This window comes from Prionailurus viverrinus, chromosome B4 (assembly GCF_022837055.1).
Source record: "Prionailurus viverrinus isolate Anna chromosome B4, UM_Priviv_1.0, whole genome shotgun sequence".
NCBI lineage: Eukaryota > Metazoa > Chordata > Mammalia > Carnivora > Felidae > Prionailurus > Prionailurus viverrinus.
The window spans coordinates 27,181,259-27,203,314 of NC_062567.1; the positions used below are offsets into that span (position 1 = coordinate 27,181,259).

The 22,056-nt window shown below is 38.2% G+C and overlaps 1 protein-coding gene across 4 annotated transcripts in view; it reads right to left on the bottom strand.

Moving 5' to 3' along the window:
• NRP1 (neuropilin 1) overlaps nt 1–22,056 on the bottom strand; it is a 137,991-nt gene that overhangs the window by 111,062 nt on the left and 4,873 nt on the right. The gene's annotated exons all lie outside the window — the stretch shown is intronic.

A 22,056-nucleotide genomic window follows, 5' to 3' on the forward strand; every position in this document is an offset into this window, starting at 1 on the left:
ACTTTATTATTTTATAGTCACAGCTCATATTTCCAAAGTTGAGTACATCTTTGTCCAAGGCAGTTAATCACCCCTCTGTAATTTTACTACAATCTACCAATTTCAGGCAAAATCTGTCCCTCCACCATAGCGAGATTTTGCATTCCTTTCTAGTTAATCACACCTGTATGTGAACCTCATTATGTAAGAGTGAAGTGAGAGAGAGCAATCAACGCTATCAGTTACCTTCTCTCTAAATTGGACAAATAGATCAAAGTGTACTCAAACAAACAAACATTTCTAAAAGACCTTCTCTCTTGTATTCGTCTTATCTGTAGAACTCATTCTTCTTTTTAATTACCTGACAAGGAAAAACGGGTGCTTTGAATTCTTATCACACATTCCTCTGTAACACTCAGCTGGCACTTCCAGACTGCCTTGTTTCATTTGCTATCTCATTATTTGGATAAACTCCATATTCCAAAAGAGATGATAAACTTTTAAATATCAAGGGATGCATTCCAGGGTATAGTTCTTTGTCTCTGCCTTTCATACAGTTGTAGGTGGTACAGATCAATAACAATTCATGTTTAAACTCTACCTTATTTAGTTTCCAGTTGACAATGATTAGGGCCTTATTTCATTATAATAGGGAAATGAAGTGAAAGGCCAAAATTTGTGGGTGTGAATGGATATTCAGTTTCCTCTCTAAATGGGAGGTTGGTGGTTAATGAGAAAAAAGTAAATAATGTTAAATGGGATGGAAGTGGCAGGAGAAAAGTGAAGCTTTGCCCACATAACCAAACTTGGAAACCGCCTCATTTACTCATCAGTTATAGCATTTACCATCTTAAATTATAAAACATCTGTTTACCAGTCCTGCTTCCCCCATTTACTGTAGCCCCTTTGAGGATGGTAAACAAGGCGTTATTCATCATCCTGAGCTCAGTGCCCACTGCCCACTGCCCACTGTGGTACTTCATGTGATATATGCCCCTGCCTTTTGTTTTTACTGAATAGAATAAAACAGTATTGGCATGGTGATAAGAAAGAAGAAATGAATATTCTGATTTTTTCAAATTTTGAGAACCCATTTTTCCATTAAGATATAAATGGGGGATTCAACCAAATCATATGACAGAACAAATATTCCCTGTATGATACTTAGATGTTCTTGGGAAATAACGAAAAGTAATTTGGTTAACACATGAAAAAAAGGTCAAACGGTTGAAGGTAACTGAAATACATTATAATAATTAGTTTAGGAGTTGACCCAAGACATGTTTTCACTATAGTACCTTCTATTTTTGGCTTCCATATCCTCTTCTTTCACTGATTTACTTCTCTTTATTTGAACTGAACCCCTAGCCCCCTAGGAGTACTAACTCATCACTGCAAAAGACTGAGAAAGCTAAGAAAAGAATGGGGAAGAAACCAAACCCCAACCATAAGAGACAGTTGGTAGCATTTTGTCTTCAGTGAGGTTCTCTGTCATCCTGGTTGGGATGCCTTTTATTTATTTATTTATTTATTTATTTATTTATTTATAATCAATACTGCCTCACTGGTTCCTTTGCTTCTCAGTACCCAAGGGCACCAGGACTCTACAACATGATGATTGTTCCATAGCAGCTGTTGTGATGCTATTTTCCAAGTCAAACTTAGCTCTGTCTGAGATAAGCTGTGTCTTTCATTATGCACTCTGGGGAATGAAATGAAAATGACTCCATCTAAACCAACAGCCATGGCGTTGGCATTCAATCTACTCATCTCCATTTATTTGTGGACCCGATTCAGTCTCGGTCTGAAATTTTACAGAATTGCATGACACTCCTCACAGATGGCATCAAGCCACTGCTTGAAAGCTTCTGGGGGTAATGGGAGCCCACTGCTTTATGAAATAGTCCCTCACTAGAGTAGAAATTGAGTAGAAAACCACATACTTTGAGTCTAAACAATGAAAGTCAGAAAAGCAAAAGCATCCAGCTTGATTTAAAGTAATGTAAAGAATCAAATCAATTCTTTGTAATTGAAAAGTGATTTGCTATAGAACACTGTGCATCAGGAACGTGTGTTCTGCCAGGCTACAAATGGGCACTCTGTGACATTACCATGGACCAATTCACAGCACACAGTGATAGTGGGAATCATTGATTTGCGTGACCTCACTGATAACTCTGTCTGAAGATTTTCTGTCATATAGCAACTATTATAAGGTACTGAATTGCATTTGTATAAACATATATAATGTACTAAAACTATTTTTTTTAACATGTAAACCTTTCAAATTAAAATAGCTCAAGATTGAGCTTACATTCCCGGGAAGTCATATTTTATGACAATTAGAAGGGTTGTGATGGTGTGTTAGGACCATCATTTTTACCCACTGGTCCCAGTCCTACCTTTCAAGATGACAGAAAATAAGTTCTCAACCTCTTGAAGGACAAGCTGCAGAAGAGATACATGTGTCCCAAACAACAAATCATGAATATATACTACCCAGAACAAACAACAAATAGGAAAAGAAACATAGGTACAGAGGCAGTGTGAATGGGTGAAGGAATTATTGTTCTGGGAATCAGGAGAAACAAGCTTGTAACACAGCCTCACTCACTGGGAAAGTCACTCACTGTTAAGTCTCCAGTGTCTTCATCCACCCAACAGAAGGGTCAGAATATAAATCTGGGCTTATCATTTTAGCTAACTGCCAAGCAGTGTATGTGTTTATAATTTCCATACATTTTAAAAACTATGTTAGACCTAAAAGCTTATGATGGGAACACAATTTGGGGTCCTTTAGTAAAAAAAAAATTCTAACCAAAATTTTAACTGTAGCTGTTATACATACATGGTGTGAATATGTGTATGTGTGTATGAGTACGGGTGCGTGTGTGCAGGGAAGTTATTGTTTATATTAATTTGCTAAGGTCAAATGCATTTTTTTCTAACTCTTTGTTATTTGCTTGGGCTCCCCAGCAAACACAGTTCTATTATTGGCAGAGATGCTGTCTGCATCTAGCTCACATTGTTTCCCTAGCATAAATAAAAGAGACAGAAACAATGAGAATAAAACTACTGCTGGACTCAGATGTGGTGTTTACCAAGGCAGCTGCTTCTGCATTCTTAAAGTCATAAGGGGGTGTCTGTGTGTGTGTGTGTGTGTGTGTGTGTGTGTGTGTGTATGTGCACGCACATGCGTGCCCATTTCTGTAAGATCCGACAGTCACTGAAAGCAATTTCCTTCATCCTCTATTTTGCCATAAAGACTGTTAAAATATATATTACACCTGTGGCTACTTTACTAATTTCCTTGACAAATAATTGCTAGTTATCTATGACATAGTAGCATTATTTAGACGACACTTGGTTTATTTCCTTTGTTTTATACCTTTGTTAAAGGTAGTCAGTGATGTCTTTTAGCTGGTCCATAAAGGGTCACCTAAGGAAAAGCAATTACATGATTAACATCTGGGAAAAATATTCCCTGTTCAGTAAGTTTCCTGAGAACAAAGTTATTTCTCATAAGATTTTTTTTTTCTTCCAGCGTCAGCTTTGTTTTCCTAGGAATTGTGCAGTAATGCTGGAATTAATGAGTGATGGAGCCCTTGATTGAATCAATGTTGAGTTAAATTAGTTTGTGTACATAGATGGGACTACTTTTGTGGAAGCTAGAGTGAATATCTCAAGGAAGCACACTAAGAAAAGATGCAAGGCAGAGCTACAGCTGCCCAACAGAGGCAAACAGAAGCTTAACTGTATAGACTTCTTCATAGTCTACATATGTTGAAACAACAGGCTGATTCATAGCTTCCTTGCTTAGTTTCCAAATTGCCTTTCAACAAAAGCAAATTTACTCCCTGCCCTAGACTATAGTTGGGATTTACAATCCTACAAGCTCAAATCTTTACAAAGGGAACACTGCAAAACATGGCTCCCAAATCTTGCTGGTGACAAATTTAGATGTTTTCACAGACTGGCAGAATTTTCAGGTGAGACAGGGGTTGGGAAACTACGGCCAGCACAGCAAACTGGTCTGTGTGTTTTTGTAAATAAAGTTTTATTGAAACACAGCCATGCTCATTCATTTACTTGTCTAGGGCTTTCACACTATCATGGAGGAGGTGAGAAGTTGAGATTGAGATCATCTTGTCAGCAAAACCTAAAATATTTACTAGCTGATCCTTTTCAGAAAGTGTGCCAATTCCTGATTTAAAGTGTCAATTTATGTCATAAAAATATCAATTTCTTTGAAAATGTAGATGGTTTTAAAGTAAATCTCACCAACCTCCCCTATCTCTGAGAATTACCCTCTTAAGCAAGCTGTTAATTTGTATTCAAGAGGCGTAATACTGTCCTTACTGTTCAGTTCAGAAATCATAATTCTAGAAATCTCTTCCAAAGAAATTCTCAAAGATACAAAACGATGTGCATAGAGATGTTCATCTCACCATTATTGTTATTACTTATAATTTTGAATAATTGAAAATAAATGTCCTAAGCAGTTTAATAAAAATTATTATTTTTGCAAAGATAATGTGATTTATAAAAGTCATGCCTTAAAAGCTATTTAAGGGCCTAATATACTTAAAATGTAATTTTAAGAGAAAATGGTAGGATAAAAAGTGTTTACAGAGAATCATCTCATTTTTTTTAACATATGCATATTTCCAAATGCAAAGAGAAAAGCCTAAAAAAGATACACAAAAAGAAGACAGTGTTATCTTTGAGTGTAGGATTACGGGTAACTTATTTTCTTGTGTCTTTTTTTTTCAAATATTTATTCAAAGGAAAAATATGCAGCATGAGTCCATCATATATATGCAACCTCAGTGTGGTGTGCATGTCTCTATAAAAGGCCTATTGTGTAAATCAGAACGTAGAGTTTGCCAAGCCACAGAGAAAATCTTTATTTAGAACTACAAAAATGATAATGTATATTTTCACAGTATCTGAAAATCTTGAGTTTTTAAAATTGATTCTGTAGAATATATACATAAGACTTCTTTCATGACAAATAATCCAAAAATTGTCATTGGGCTGATAATAATTAGATTTAAAAATCTATTTCAGATAACTCTGTGCTCAAGAAAAAAAAAATACTCATGCCTTAACTTAATCAACAAAAATGTTTGTTCTACATAAAACTCTTGTCTACCATTCTGTGGTTAGCCTATTTCCAAAAGAGGTTGCTTCTGTGTACGGACTAAAGATGGCTATTTGTAGCACTTGAACTACCACCTCTTTCTCAAGCCTGTGGGAGGCACTGCATTCTACTGTGCCATTCCTTTCCAAGAAGTTTTCTCAAATGTACTACAGAAGGCCACTGCTAATCCATACCAAACATATTTGCCATCTTTGACAGATTTGGTAGGTGAATTCTAGTTTTCCTCCTTCTCTTAAGACGAAGTGGTCAAACCCATTTTTATCAGCATTGAACTGGATCATCTTATTTCGAAAGCAATCGAATGTTGTGTATATATTTCAAAAGCATCTCAAAATGTCCATAATGGGACCTACTACCTTGCTTTTTCACTATCTATGTTACTAGTACTATTGTTTTTTCAGGTCTTGAAGACAGGGACACCCAGAGTCGCTAATCCCAGCCTCCATCTCCCCTTAGATCCAATCATTGGTCAAGTTCTGTCCATGTCTCCTTGAGGATTATCTCTTCCTTTCTATTTCTATTACCCCTAACTATGTTCAGGAAGTGGATGGGGACCTTTAATGGAAAGAGACGAAGATGGAATGGTAAGGTAAAGCATTCTGCTCCATTTTTGTTAAAGGATTATTATTTTTATACTCCAGCTAGGGATATGAGAGAGAAAAGATTTCCTATAGTTTCCTTCTGTCTTCTCTTTAATTTCTGCCACTTGAAGAAAGAGTAAAATGGTTGCTCAGGCTATAAGCCAACTCTAAAATGTGAGGGCTGATTGTGCTTGGTCCCCACTGAGAGATTCTTGTATATGAATCACCCAGAGGCCATGTCCCCTGCAGCCCTGACGAGCCGGCTCTGGCAAACATATACTTTAAAGCAACCCAAAACCATCCTGGAACTTTGGAGGCCACATGTTCACTCTGTCCATGTCCACTGCTTCCTGAAACCTGTCACTCAGAGCCTGCTGGAGAGTAAAAGAGGATGGACTGGGATCCATAATTATAGTCAAAGGAGCCAGGACCCGAGGCAGGACCTTCCTAGCCAGTGTCAGATGTGGATAGCCAGCATGCACCGGTCAAGTATTTAGGGCTGGAGATTGAGTGAGCTTGGGAAGCAAGAGTAGTGACTGAAGGCTGAATCAGAGAGGGTCTGGAACCTCAGCAGAGGTTACATGTAGAGAGCATCAGCAACCAGGAACAAACATGACACTCAACCAACAATTGCCTAAGCCAGATGTTTTTATATGCATCTTATTTGGAGAGAGAGTCAGGTCCCAGGTGGGACAGTCTGGAAACTGCAGGTGAAGATAATGAGGATCAAGATGGAAGGGCACAGAGTGAGCACAAAGGACAGCTCCTGCCACAGAGGCTCTCTTTTGTTTATCACCGTCTTTCTAGAATATAAGTGCCACAAAGGAAGGGGATGATGTCTGTTATAGTCACTGCTATATCACCGAACAGTCATTGGCACATACTATGTAGTCAATAATTACTTGTCAAATGAATGAAATAGCAGGCAACAGTTGAGGTATTCAAAGGAGGAATGTTGGTGTCCAAATAAACAATGTTTTGGAAAGTGCCTGAATTGACCTCAACTTCCAAGGTTATAAGTTCTGAATTTATCACCATGTATTTTTTTAAGAATATGTTGTGATGGATGTTGAACGGTAAACTCATGATCATCATCAACCTCAGGGCCTGTATAACTGATATCTACACCAAACCCTAAAACAACATGGATAAAAAGCACGAAGAGCTTAAATCCCAGGGTCAGTCCTAGGAAGGATGTAATGACAAAAATAATGGGGGTTGACAGTTCAAGTTCTTTTTTTATTGCGGTGTTTAGAAATACTAGACATTTTCCAATTAATGCTGGGAATTAGCTAAATAACTTTAGACATTAGTCCACCATTGATCACTTGCTTTAACAAAAATATGGCTCGGGGGACCAAAGGGAGGAGAAAAGTACAATTAATATGTTCTTTCATTTCAGGTCCTGTTTACATTTGCATCTTGAATGACTTGGATTTATTGTTTTAAACCAAGTTTCCTGCCTGTAATAGAATCATTAAGAGAGCTCTTAGTTTTTATTGGGAACACATGTATGTTCAGAAGTGCCTAGTCAGATGTGCTCAGGAGAAGGACAGCACATTTTAATCACATCTCTCTCCCTGTTTAGTCTTTGGTAAGTTGCTTTATCTGTGTACATTTTGGTGATTTCACTGTAAAATGGGGCTGGTACAAATAAACAATTTCCCAAGGATGTGTGAATTAACCAGTAGTTATAAAGAGCTTTGAAATGATGATGTGCTATCAATGCTAAGTCAAATTATGAAATTGCACCTTTGCAAAAATGCTATTGTGGAAATAAATGAATCTGAACATTGTATTTACAGTGTGATTTGCTTCTGAAATAGAATATTCATAATGGGCCTCAGCAGGCGACAACAAAGTGCCATCTTATCTCCTGTTGATAGACCACAATTTCAGAAAATTATTTTTACAATGGCATCTGAATAAGCTCCTTAATTCGAGGCTGTTTTACAAATAGATGCATAGCTTATTACACAGTTTACACTGCCTCTGAGACATAAAGAGTGAGGTGGGATTCATTAACAAAATCGCTGTTGTCATTCCTTTGTATTTTTTCCAATGTAATTTCTATTTTTTATAATCTAATTTTAAGAAACCATGTTGAACAAAAAGGTAAGGTAGAGCTACTTCTGTGTTAGTGATCAAATCCAAGTTTCGATTAACACTTAGGCTAACAATTGCAGTTAAATTACACTTCGAACTTGGCCTGTGGCTAATTTAGTTTCAAGAATAAACAACTCATTCCTATGCGAAATTTCCACCGCCCGCAAATATCATATTCAACGACAGCAGAACGAGAGATGAGTATTTCTGAGGACCACATTCTCAGTTCTTCCAAATGACTGATTAGCTGAAACAGACCTGGTAATGGGGAAGATTAAAGTCAGGTGGGAAAACAGGCAATTCCTCAGAATAAATGTTGCTGAAATAGAGTTTAAAATGTCTGATACCATTTGGGGGTAGAAAACTGACATAAAAGAGTGTCTCTGACATAAGAGTGTCTCAGAGGCAAAAAAAAAAAAAAAGAGTAAGGAAATGGGAAGGGCCATTTTACAAAAGGCTGAGTGGAGGTAGCTTACAGCTAAGACAGACAAAAGAAAAAGGGGCAGGGGTCTTGTCAAAGACAAAGGAAGGCCCAGGGATCAGGGCCAGGAAAAATCGCCAGAAAAGACATCTTTGGAATATGCTCTTATGGCAGCAGAATTCCCCTGCACACATTCACTCTTGTTATATTAGAGGCAAGACAGCTTAAAGCACAGAGCCCAATCCTCTCACTTCACAGATGAGGAAATGCAAGCCCAGAAAGATGAAATACTGGAGCCCACAGCTACATAAAGGCTGAATCGCTTCTAGAATTCAGGATCACTATAGGTTCCTATAGGCATCATACATGAAGGGCACACTGTTAACTAAGCAAGTCTCCCGAGGGACCGATGAACATGGTCAACACAGACTGGCACAAAGTAGCATAAAATGAGGGCCTGGTCAGGTAGCACTCCCACCTCTGCCCCAGCTAATCTTTTATACCCATGGAAATGCAAGAGTTTGTCATCTAAGTCATTCTGTTCTCTGGTTGCAGGCAACCTGGACATGGGAGAATGAGGATGTGCTGTGGGTTTCTAGATAAGACAGATAACAGAAACATCTGGAACTATCCCAGAGAACTCAGTGTAAAGTAGTAAGAAATCTAAAAATGAGCCATGGTGGCTGAGGTTACTTGCTATTGTAGGTGTAGCCATGAACCTACAATTTTCTTTGTGTCTTCCCCTTGGATTGACACTAGCTCATTGTGACACACAACTTTAAGAAACACTTAGGAAACACTGCCATGCTGTCAACCAGAGGAGTAGCTGAAACCCTGTACTGTCCATTTTAGAAAACACCCCACTGCAGCAACCCCTGGGCTAGCTCAGTCTAACACCTCCCCAGAGTGGTATTTACAAGTGGCTGTACCAAGGCCTGGGGCATGGTATTTATCTGGCAATATAGACTAACAAACTTACACCATTCTGCACAGTTTGTATCCCCTGTTGACTTCTATCATACAGAACCTCACTTTATACAACTTCCCCAGTGATCTGCTGGGAAGTTAACATGTGCATATACTGAGGTTGCCAGCTGGAATGGATGAAACCTCTAAATTATTTGTGTTAAATTTACATAAAGGTGGTTTGAACATGAGCCCGGATATAAATATACAATGGACAAAATATTCAGAGTAGTGACACAAGGTCTTAAGAGTTGTGGGGATATCAGAAAACACTCAGCAATTAGGACATACACCTATACAATAGTATTCATGTTATGTCTCTAACTCCAAAACAGGTTATGGAGATGAGTGTAAGACAGAAAGCAAAGCTTTCAGTCAAGCACTACCTCTGCATATTTTTTTGAGATTTAGCTAAAGCCTGTTGAAATCTAGGTTTTTAAAACTAGCGGTTTTTAGAAGGAAAATGTTAAGTTTGACTCCACTGCCCGGGAAAATGAAGGGTTTACTATGTAAATGAGAAGTGTAAGTGTGCATTTTAATAGTCTGATTAAGTTAGAGCTTTCCCTGTAAAGCTGGCTTGGTTCTTCCACGCTAGATAGACACCCTGGAGAAGACTCGCTGGGTGTCAGTTGGTCAGTTCAGTTCGGAAATGTTAATTAAACACCTATAATAGCTGAAACACTACGCAAGGCCCTGCAAGCAGTGGAAATCAATATCATCCTCCATTCTTGAGCAACTCACAAACTAGTTGAATGAAGAGTAGCAGAATATTAATGATTATGACACAATGTAGAATATTTTAAAGAACATGAATGAGGTATAAATACAGTTTTTGAGGGTGTTGGAGGACAGAGAAAGAGAAACCATGTTTACTCGGTGAATGGCTTTATGAAGGAAGCAGCATTTCAGATTCAACTAGAATGATGTGTAACATTTTCACAGGGAACCGTGTTTACCCTTCCCACCTTTCTGAAGGAAACATCTTATGAATAGGTGTGGGGTGGGAAAGCAGGGGTAAGTCTAAAGAACTACAATGTATTTTGGTTAGGATGTATAGGGGAACCACAGGAGATAGGCCAGAGGGATGGGGGAAATTATGTTGTGAAAGACTGACTGAGAAGTACAGACAGAAGCAAGGAGAAACGGGAAGCTCCATGTTTCTAAGCAAAGAAGAAGAATAAGGAAAGTCCCTTTATAAGGCTAATGCAATAGCACCAAGAAGGGGTTAAAAGTGTTAGGGCTTGAGTGGTTACAGAAGAAATGTAACAAAAAAGACGTTCTAGATTTGTAATTTAGAGGCCTTTAAACTGACTGCACCTGGGGGACAAATAGGCATTGGGAGACATTAGACATTCCAGAGTGTCGAGTTTGGATAAACAGGAAAGAAAGGAGTCAATATGAGAAAGAAAATGCAGGGATGGTACAAAATCAGATTTTTCATTTGTAGCAATGGTCTACCACTCAGGCAGTCAACATCGTCCCATATGAATTTGGAAGTTTGAGTCCAATGTGTAGGTCAAATCTAGGGCTGGACAGAAATGTGGGTATTATCTGAGCTGAGTGACTAAGATCAACAAGGCAATTCAGGGAGAAGACATTCAGGGCAAAGGCAGAAACTTGGCAAGGGCCTGTCTTTTAGTGTTAGAAGAGAAAGAGAAAGTCAGAAAAAAGAGGTGGGGAGGAAACCATGATGGTTCAGTATGACGAGATGCAGTAAAGAAGGAAGCCCCGACGGGTAGAGAGTAGCAAATTGTGTATAATGTTGCACATAGATTGAAGAAATTAGAGCCAAGGCAAGGCTAGTGGTTGAGGCATTAGAAGAATAATTGGAACGTAACATTTCAACAAGAGGTTTCAATCAACTGGAGGGGACAGGAATTATGTGGAAAAGAGTTAAGTGAGAAGGTAGAGTTGTGGAGTGTAGTATTTGTGGCAGTCAGAGGAAAGGGAGAGAGAGATATGAAATATTTGTGTGAAGGGTAACAAGTTCCCAGGAGGATTTCTTTTACTCATGAGTAAGAAAGTCCTACAGAATCTATCTGACCTGTGAAGAACCACAATGGTCCCACAAGAAGGAAAGCAAACCACTTATGCTGGAGCTCCCGGACACACACACCTGAAGGCATTTCAAATGAAAACAGAATTGAAAGTGCATTTGAGAAGCTACAGATATGAGTGTATCATTTAAGGCCATTTATGAAGGTGAAGTGGGGAGAGGGGGCTAAAACAGCAATCTCTCCTCTGCCACTCTCTCAAGGGACTTCCTGAGAACGTGCTTTTCATCACAGCCACCGAGACATCTCCTCACTATTGGGAAATCTCTCACAACCAGAAATAGGGGAAGGAGACAGCAAAGTTAAAAGACCTGGGGCCACCAGAAGTGCAGGGACAGGGACAGGAATGCAATGAATCATCAATTTAAAGACATGTATTTTCCCAGTTGCTTTTCTGTACAAATTTCTAACACAAAATCCGTCTAATTTCCTCTTTTGTGGACATGAATGGACTGGCACAATTTTGGTTAACTGGTCGGAAAGGACTGGCATCCCTCCTGTAACAGCCACCATGATATTGGCTCTGGCTGTACATAAAGTATTGGCTGGTTTACTGTCTGAATGTACCATATAAATATATTTATAAGTCCTCAGGCAAACTTGAGAAAATTATGTTTTTAAAGCCATGAATTTTATTATCAAGTTTGTGACATTGAGATAGCATCTTCCATGAGATTTTTCCAGAAACTCCACCCATCCAGAGTTTTAGAAGACAGCAATTATAGCCCACTTATCCAGCCAAACTTAGTATAAGAACGTTCAGAAATTCTTGTTTGCTGAATACATGCTGGGCATGAGATACTATCTCCATTGTAGACATGTGCAGTGCTTTTGAAATATTTATAAGTGCCTCCTCGTAAGGATGCAGACGTTATTGTTTACAGTCTGAACTTATTTTGAGGAACAAAACCTGCGGATGCACTTCCTGTTATAGTAATACCTAGGCTTTATTTAACATATTTCTCTTGTATTCCTAAGCTACTTCCACCTACATTATCTCATCAACACTGTGTCACTGAGATAGGTAGAGGAAGGAAAGCAATTTTTTTTTTCTCCAGAAAGAGAAGGAAAACGAGGAATTGAAGCTATGTCTAGGCTGTGTTGCTCCATCAGAGCCTGATGTTGTTACATCTGCCTGAGATGCACTGGTTGAGGTTGTCAAAACCACAGTATTCACAGGGCCACAACCCAGCCATTCACAGATTGTGACCCCGCCCACCTTCCCTGTGTCCTGCCTCACAGATGGAAATGAAGGGCAGACGTGCAATTATACGCCATGCCCCTGATCCTCACCAGAACACTTTTCACAGGAGCTGCTAACATGTTCCCCCGACAATCAGAAATCCCCAGCTCCTGTTAATGAACTAACACGCACCAGATATGAGGCTAGATCCTCTAAGGAGGGAAAGGAGGATGTCTTAACGGACTGAACCAAGATAACCTAACAGTTACTCAGGGACAAAAAAAAATTGGCAATGAAATAAAGGATAAGGAAAACCTAAAACTTTTTCAAAAGAAGAAAGAAAGAAAGAAAGAAAGAAAGAAAGAAAGAAAGAAAGAAAGAAAACCCAATCAGTTCTATAAAAAAACCTCACTCTTCCCTCTGCCAGGGGTCAACAGCCTTCACTGAAAAATGAAATTACGGGCTACCTCTTGTAGAAGGGAAGACGCTTCTAGGGCAGTTCTGGTGATGTTTTGGCTCCAGTGGAACCAGGGCTAAAATGCATTTCAAACATACACAGGGTAAGAGCAGTGGGCTGTACATATATGAGAGGCTAACCCCTGCCCCCCTACCTTCTGCTTGATCACTCCCCAGCTGACCAGCCAGCCTTGCCTGTGTGGCTGGGAACTGAGGCTCCAAAGTTATGCTAAGCAAAATAAATCAGTCAGAGAAAGACAGATATCATATGATTTCACTGATATGTGGAATTTGAGAAACTTAACAGAAGACCATAGGGGGAAGGGAAGGAAAGATAAGATACAGAGAGGGAGGCAAACCATAAGAGACTCTTAAATACAGAGAAGAAACTGAGGGTTGATGGGGGTGGGGGGTTGGAGAAGGCGGGGAAAATGGTTGATGGGCATTGAGAAGGGTACTTGTTGGGATGAGCACTGAGTGTCATCAGTAAGAGATGAATCACGGAATCTACTCCTGAAGCCAAGACTACACTGTATGTTAGCTCACTTGACAACAAATTAAAACAAACAAAACAAAACAAAACAAAACAAAACAAAACAAAACAAAAAACAAAGAAAGTTCCAGTTCTGATGCCTCTGACTAGGCAGGTGGGGAAGGAGGAGGGGGAACCTGGTCAGATTTCGATAACGCACCTCCGTGTCTGGGGAGTGGCTGCCATCACGTCTTTTCGAAAAACTGGCACTGAGACCAACGGAACATCCACTTGGACAGTTACCAGAATTGCTCCTTTGCTCTCCCTTCACTGACTTTTGCTAGTCTGTCCCCCAGACTGCCCACTGTGAACTCTACTCAGGGCAACATTGTTTTCTTATCTTCTCTTCTTTCCAGACTTCAATTTCAAGAAAAGTCAGCTGTGTAGTTCCACTAACTTATATGTGCAAAGCACTGTGGGGATGGTAGAGAGTAGAAATGAAAGTAAGACACAGTGTCTACTTCCAAAGAGTTCACTACCCAATGGGGAGACCAACCTTTACCTGTACTGTTAGAATGAAGAACCTGAACAGATGGGTGGTAGGAGAGAGATGCAAATGCACTCTCATTGTCGAACTAATGAGAATTTGTCATTTCTAGTGGCTGAAATTTTTTCAAGAGTGGATTGATCCAGAAATTAAAATTTTAATCATCTTTTTCTGTGACCAACTGTGTTACAAATAAACGCCTGCTTTCTCAAGCTATTCTAGAATGAACAGGCAGGTATGAACTGAGATAAAAGGTAAAATATCAGTCTCATTTGCCAGGGATTGCTCTGTCTAAAAATCATCATCCCAAACGAGATGAAGTCAAGCTACCATGCTTGTGGGATTTTGTGTCTTTTATTTTGTTTGGGTCAAGAGCCTGTTCTTTTTTAATTTAAATTTGGGAATTCAGTGCTCTTAATTTTTTTTTAAGTTCACTTATTTTGAAAGAGAGAGAGCACATGAGTGGGGAAGGGCAGAGAGAGAGAGAGGGAGAGAGAATCCCAAGCAGGCTGTGCGCTGACAGCTGACAGTGGAGAGCCCAATGTGAGGCTCGAACTCAGGAAACAGGGAGATCATGACTTGAGCTGAAGTTGGATGCTTAACCGACTGAGCCACCCAGGCATCCCTACTGCCTTCAATTTTTTTTTAAGTTATCTCTCTCGGAACAAGATTTTGAGCACATTTAATTTTTTTTCCATGCCATTTCAGTGACTGCTTATATTTTACACAATAGCTTCCCTGCTCATAGCATCTGTTGGTTGGAGAGTCAGGCAAGAAGTTGGAATCACAAATATATTGACTGGCCTTTGGCACCTCTGGCTGTTCTAAAGAAATTTAAGAAGTTGAATAAGGAGACATTCAGCATCCTCTTTCAGCCTGGGACTGGCTGCTCTCTCTGTGACATGCCAGTCCATCAGAAGCAACAAGCCATCACCTCCAACCTGGCCAGCTGATTATACAAGTATCTGACCAGATAAAAACAAAATACTCTGGAGCATCTGTTTCTTCTCAAAAAACACTCTTCTGTTTCTCATAGGAATCCAGTGCCTGAGCAAACATTCTCCATTTAACCCTTACAGAGTCATGATGGCAAATAGAAGTATCAAAACTTTACAGACAGGGAAGACATGAGAGAGCAAAACTTTCCTGACATTTGCCTGAGATTAAGTAAATGAGCCATGCTTGGAAGACAAGGAATCCTGCTGCCTTCTGGGCCTGTGAAAAAGCCCTGGACCCAGCTGGGATCTCACATGTCCCCCGAACCAATTGCATAAATCGAACACTTGTGCTGCCTGGTTATCAGGCTTTACATAAATATTGTGTTTCTATGTGCTTTGAGCTTTCCAACTCCACCAACCAAAGGGACCAGAATTTAGATACTTCCCCCCCCAGGATTTCATCCCCAAGTTAAGGCAAGTTATTTTACTTTACTTTAATTTCATTTTATTTTATTTCATTTTATTTTATTATTTATTTATTTTTGAGAGAGAGAGAGAGATAGAGAGAGAGAGAGAGAGAAAGCGAGCAGGGAGAGGGAAAGGGGGAGAGAGAGAATCTTAAGCAGGCTCCACACTCAGTGTGGAGCCCTATGCGGGGCTCAATCCCACAACCCTGGGATCATGACCTGAGCCAAAATCAAGAGTCAACACTCAACTAACTAAGCCACCCAACCCCAAGGCAAGTTTTAACTGAGTGGAAAATCACCAATTGGTGTGAAGTTTCTGTGCACCATTTTTAGCTGTTCTTACCTAATCTGAACTGAGAGTTCCAAAACTAAGTCCTTCCCCAGAGTTAGTTGGTTTGTATTCAAAGTTTTGTGTGAGGTGTTTCATAGAAGAAAATGGCTACTTGAATAAAAGATAAGGTGGCAACCCTTCATAAGAATTTTCTCATTCAAAAGGGACATCACAAGCCGCATCAGTCACAAAGATGGAAAGGGATTTGGTGCAGCAGCTGAGCATTTGGGCTCAGTCTAACTTTTGTAAACCTCAGTGCTGCCATCTGTAAAATGGGGATGATAGGAAGATTAAGTGACATCCCGTGCACGTACATAGTGCTTAGTGAATGCCATGGCAGGCATGGAGTGAGGACCCAACAATAAGAACCAGCCATGATAATTACTTTCTAAACACTCTATCAACTATTTAAATTAAAGGGGAAAAAAAACATGTTGACTGAATAATATATAAAATGTGTACAATATAGACCTGGGTGTGATCAGGAAAGAATCCAAGTTACAAGGCAATTGAGTGGACAGAAGCCAAAAGATTATTTTTCCTCTCTGCTCTTCTGCAGAATTTAGTAGAGTTCTGAATGAACGAAGTTCATTTGCTAAGCTAACTGCAAAGACTAAGTGATTTCAAACATAAGCAGCATAATGTGTTTGGCATGCTTCACAGCCAATCTGAGAGTTATCCTGACCTCATGCCATCCCTAACTGACCTAGATACTAGACAGTTCTATCAACCACAGAATAGCAGGAAAAATCTTTTTTTGAGGTGCTATGTTCTGCCAAGTCACTGACTCCTACAATCAGGATTGATTACAAACACCCAATTAAGAGGCATTTGGAACCTGATCTGAACACTAATCTTGTCTCTTGTTCTTCTTTGGGCTTAATGATCAGCCTTGATGAATACTACAACAGCAATTAGTTAAGTTTATTTTGTAGCCTCCTTTACAAGCACACACACACATGCACATATGTGTTTGTGTGTGTGCTTCTGCCGGAGTATGTCAGCATGCATGCAAGTATCAAGTTTTATGCTGGAAAGAAAGGAGCTGAGAATATGCATGCCGGCTGAAGGCATATGTCTCATTTGGATCGATTTTTAAGTGTCTGCTCCCCAAGTGAAATCTGGTTGGAAATGCCATGCACATGTTGATTCAATTTGATAAGATTTCAACTAACCTTCTCTTAGTTTCTCATAAAGGTTTCTTCTTTCAAATTACCAAAATGCCTAACGCGAAACAACCCTATAATACTCAAAATTCATTATGATCAAATGTGACTGCTTATAGTAAAAAATAATAAAGAAAGTTAATTTTATTAAACACATGGGGTTTTGTTCAAATTGAATCAGTGCTAATGGAAAAAAAATCAAAAGGAAGAAAGTAGATAATTATCTGCCTGAGTAGTAACCAAGGAGGCTGCAGGTGGTAGCAACAACATTGGCCAGCAGTTGTTCTAAGAAGGGTTCATTCTTATCCACTCAAAAGTTTTTAATTGAGTGGTGTCTCTCACACTGACCATGTCAGGAAGTTACTTGGAATGAAAATCAACATGAAAAACTGAAAAGTAAAGCAAAGGAAGATTTTTCTGCATTTGCCTTGAATCTAAAGCAAGCTCCAGATTGAAAACTTTGTGTATATTTTAACATATGCATAATATATGTAACAAATACAAGAGATTTCTACAGGAGTTACTAAAAAATATTAGAGTACACTTCAGTATGACTGTTATTATTATTACTATTATTATTATTAGAAAGGGAATAGTATGCATTGTTCTATCTCTATTCCAAAGAGTTTTATCATATTCGAAGGATAGTGCATACAGACTTCTAAGACTATAGTTTTGTCTGACTTTGAAATTTATAGAAATGGAATCACAGAAGTTAGGACAGTAGTCATCCTTAAAAAGCTAAAGGCTAGTGACTGAAAGCGAACATAAGGGGGCTTCTTCATAGGAAGCTGGAAATGTTTACTTTGGATTGGTTATATGGATGTGCTCACCTTATAAAATTTTATCAAACTTCACACTGTGTGTATTTTTCTACATACATATCATACCTTAATTAAAAGAACCTATACTTCTATATTTCATATAGAAAATGGAGAAGTATTTTGGTTTAAAATACTGTTTTCCATAAAACAAAGACTTTGTTTGGGTGTAAGTGATGCTCTAAAATGCAAGACTGGGACTAGAGTAAGGCACTCACCTCAAAAACAAAAAAATGAAAAACTTACCAATCAAGATAAATAATATTTTAATGCAGCATTTAAAAAAATCAAAATTAATTGGGGAAAAAAAACCCATGTGGAACAAAGGAAAATAAGAAAAGACAAACAGAAAATAGCACTCAGGGAAACCAAAAATGGAACTTATACTTCCCCAAATTGGCAATAAATGACAAAGTGGCCATTGGATAATTAAATTGGTGGAAATTATCAGACCTGAGAAACTAGCATAACATTAATTTTCATTCAGTGAGTTTATAGTCTATGAAAATAAATGAAATGACCATTTCTAAGTGTTTCTAAGTGTTTCTAAGTTCATAAGAACTTAGGTAATTTTAAAAGTGGCATTAAAGAAACAGTGTGTGATCTATTCCAACAAAATGCCCAAACTTGAGTATTATCTCTGTTTAGTTAGAATTTTCTTATAACTAAACTTCACATGAAGTTACAAGAGTGAAATCTCCTTTGATTGCATTGAATTAGAAAAAAAAAACCTACTTTTGGTTACACAAAGAACAGATTACAAATCTCTTATAGACAAAAAAGCACCTGTACCATTTTAGCTTGTGTCTTGGTGAAATCCTGCAAAACAGCAACTGACAAATCAGCCATTGGAGCCAGGAACCAGTCAGTAAGAAGACCACTACTGAGTTTTCTCCCTCCAATACTACCACCTTTTTAGACTCTTTCTGGAGCTCCACATTCATTTTCTTAATGTTTTTAACCCAAAGTCTGTGAAATTTTTATTGCTCCCTAGATGAGGACATCTGATCTGAATGTAATCACACACCTCTTTGCTCAGCAGTATTTGTCACAACCCATTATAAATTATCATGCTGATAGTTTGCATTGCTGGGAAACCGGAAAAGTTCCATAAATTCTAACTACTGTATCAATGACATTCTTGTTTATTATGCAGATATAAAGTTTTATGAGATTCAAGATGTCTGCTTTACCACCGAAGAAAACTGTAGCTGAGTAAGAGCTAACTAGCTCAACGTAAATGCTGAAAACCATTTACTGGTCACAATGAACACTGTTTTCTGAAAAACACTTCAGCAGGTTGCCTTTTTCTTTCTTTTCTGTTTGTAACTATGCTTTGACACTTCACAGGTATGGAGGATTTTACAGGTACATTCCTTCCATACCTTCTCCTCCTTCAGAATATTCTCTAGCCACCTCTCTTTTATCAACATAACAATAAAACCAGGTGGTAATTCTAGCTAAACGTCCTAGTGCAATGTTAGCCACAGACAGATTCTCTACTGCTCTACTGGTTGATTGATTGATTGGTCAATACTATACATTGTTCAATAAAAGAACTCTGGGTAGTTATAATAGTATGTCTTTATGTTTATTCGTAATGAAACCTGACTTTCATACTGCAACCTGAAGCATAGATTGTTGCATTTTAATATTATCAGGCACAAACTTGCACATCCATTTTCCCTAAGGAAGTAACGCCTTGATATCCACTCTAAAAACCTTTTGTAAGGTTAGGTTCATAGTGCTTATGTGTTGGGTTGGTCTTGGAGCTCTTCACATGAAAAATTGATACTGCATTAGTATATTGTTAAAAACTGTCACATAGTTTTTAATTATAAATAAAACAATACCAATTTAAATAAGTAAATATTTTTCCTACCAGAGCTAATCTATTTAATTACTTATCCATCCCTACACTCCACAAAAAGAATTTTACCTGGGTTTTAAGGATGTTCCTCAATAAGCAAATGTGCTAGGGAATTGATTTCTTAAACTTTCACATGGTGGAAGTTGACTGTACAAATACTAGAAAGCTTCAAGAGAAATTGCCAGGTATATTTTATGTGGATCATCCAATTACTGGATCTATGTATTTAGTTTGACATATGCTTAAGTTTCATATTTCTAAATGTTCTAACCATCACCAAGTTGTTAAAGATACCATAATAACAGTGGCAACTTCTTTCGAGGGAAGCTTTTTAACTTTTCAAAGGGCTTTCATAGCCACTACCCTATTTTATCTTGCCAATAACCCAATGACATTGGACTTTTTACTGCTCTTAGACATAAAATGTAGCTGAAACAGGGGAAGATATTAAATATCTCAAATAAGACAATCAGTTTGATCTTAACAGGAATGATAACTAAAAGCTTGCCAGCTCGCTGTATTTGGTTTATTGTACCTAATTTTGTATCAACTCAAATATGTTTTTGGAAGGAGCCTATTATAAATGACCAAAAAACAAACAAACAAACAAACAAAAGCAAAAACAAAAACAAAAACCCACCCCAAACCCACTAAAATGTAAAAAACAAAGAAACTATGCTCTTGCACATCCAACAAAAAATTTTTGCCTATGCATTTGTTCTCCCAAGGGTTATTGATATTTTTCATTTTTGTAGGGAATTTTAATTTTAAATTAAAGCTGTAGATTATTCTCACAGCCTTCACAAAAGATTGTCAGAATTGTGCCACGCTTGTATCTCAACTGCAACGTGCAACAGTGACCAGGAGTCACATGTGGACCAGCCTGAAAATATAGTGACAGCAATGTCTTAAGCTGCTCTTCCTATATCATTTTTTGAATTTTTATTGATAAAACAATCAGGTAGCAACACTTCAAAACAGGGCACAAAGCTATTTTCTATGCCATCATCTCCGTTGACTTCATCAGGCTAAACATTATCAGCCTTTCAAGGCTGGCCAGGAGATGGCACCTTCACAGAGAACAAATCCCTACTGGCTACAGTTAAGAAACCACTTCACTCTGTAGCCTTGAAAAGTCTCGCCTCTATCAGAACAACAACAACAATCTTCTTGGTCATGTCAGTTTCTTGAATACCTTGTCGATATCACTAAAATTTTCCCTTGCTATAAATTATAATTATCCCTTTTCTTGTCATGTTTAAGAAAGAACATTGAAAAAGTGCTCTTCCAATTCCACAACCCTCCACTTCCCATTATGATATAGCAAATAGTTATTGCAGACTTACTGCCTGCCAGACACTGTGATACGCACTTAACACATATTAACTCACTTGACTGGCTTCCCTTTCATACACTTCTACTCCAGCTTGCACCAGCTCACAAGAACCCCTCATGCACATCTCTTTACAAGTCTGCATACAGTGACATCACATAGATAGTTTGAAACTGGCCATGGTGGGAATATTTACACTACAGAAATTGGCAAATGTTACAAATGAGGACTTGACCCACCCCCTTCCAAGAACCAGTTGTTCAACCCTTACCAGCACACCATTGCTACTGACTACTGATTATTTTGAATGTTTTAGCTATTATATCATATGCAGATGTGGTCATGATTTTCAGATCAGGATTTAGTAGACATGAGTTTACTAAAATGTAATGGCATCTTATCTTTGGAAAAATGTTATTACTTGAACATGTTTTACCATCTCTTAAAAATATCTCTTATAGCAGTTTAAATATTTTCAAAAAGCAAAAAATAAAACAAAATAAAATGAAAGAGAGAACAAACATCCAGCTTCTCTAGGTGACTGACACTGTAAAACCACCATACAGAATATTGGCAACAACAATAAACTCCCTGTTTCTTAGCAGTCACTGGAACACTCTATTAATGGCAACTTTCATACAAGATTAAGAAGTCAATATAATGCCCTGAGGCACAGAACAAGGATTAAACTGGAATCAGCATACTTTTTTTACACTCTAGTGTATGCTGATTATTTGGAAATTGATCAACAGTGTATGAATGTATGCTAATTCTCTAGGTACCAGAATGTTGAATTAACCTGATGACCTCATTTCCCTGCCCATGAAACACTAGTTTACCCCACCAACTCAACAGGTCGTTAAGGACTTCCTACAGGTGGGAACGTTTTCATATTACTCTGTTCTTCCCTAAAAAGGCTATGGGTTTGCAAATAGAACATTTTTAATAATGAACGTGTCTGCATAATAATGTTTATATCCAATGGAAACCATAGCCTACTCACATCGTATGAAATTATATCAAACTGATCCATTTTAAAACTTGGGAAAACATATTGGTCCTCGAGAAACACTTTAGAATTGAGATTTAAGTAGATTGTTTTCCTTGGCTAAAACTATTTCGTTATCCAAACATTCATTAAAGATGATATTCAGGTTCAAGTGTCTGGAGAACACATCACATGCAGGGTGGCAGAGTGTGG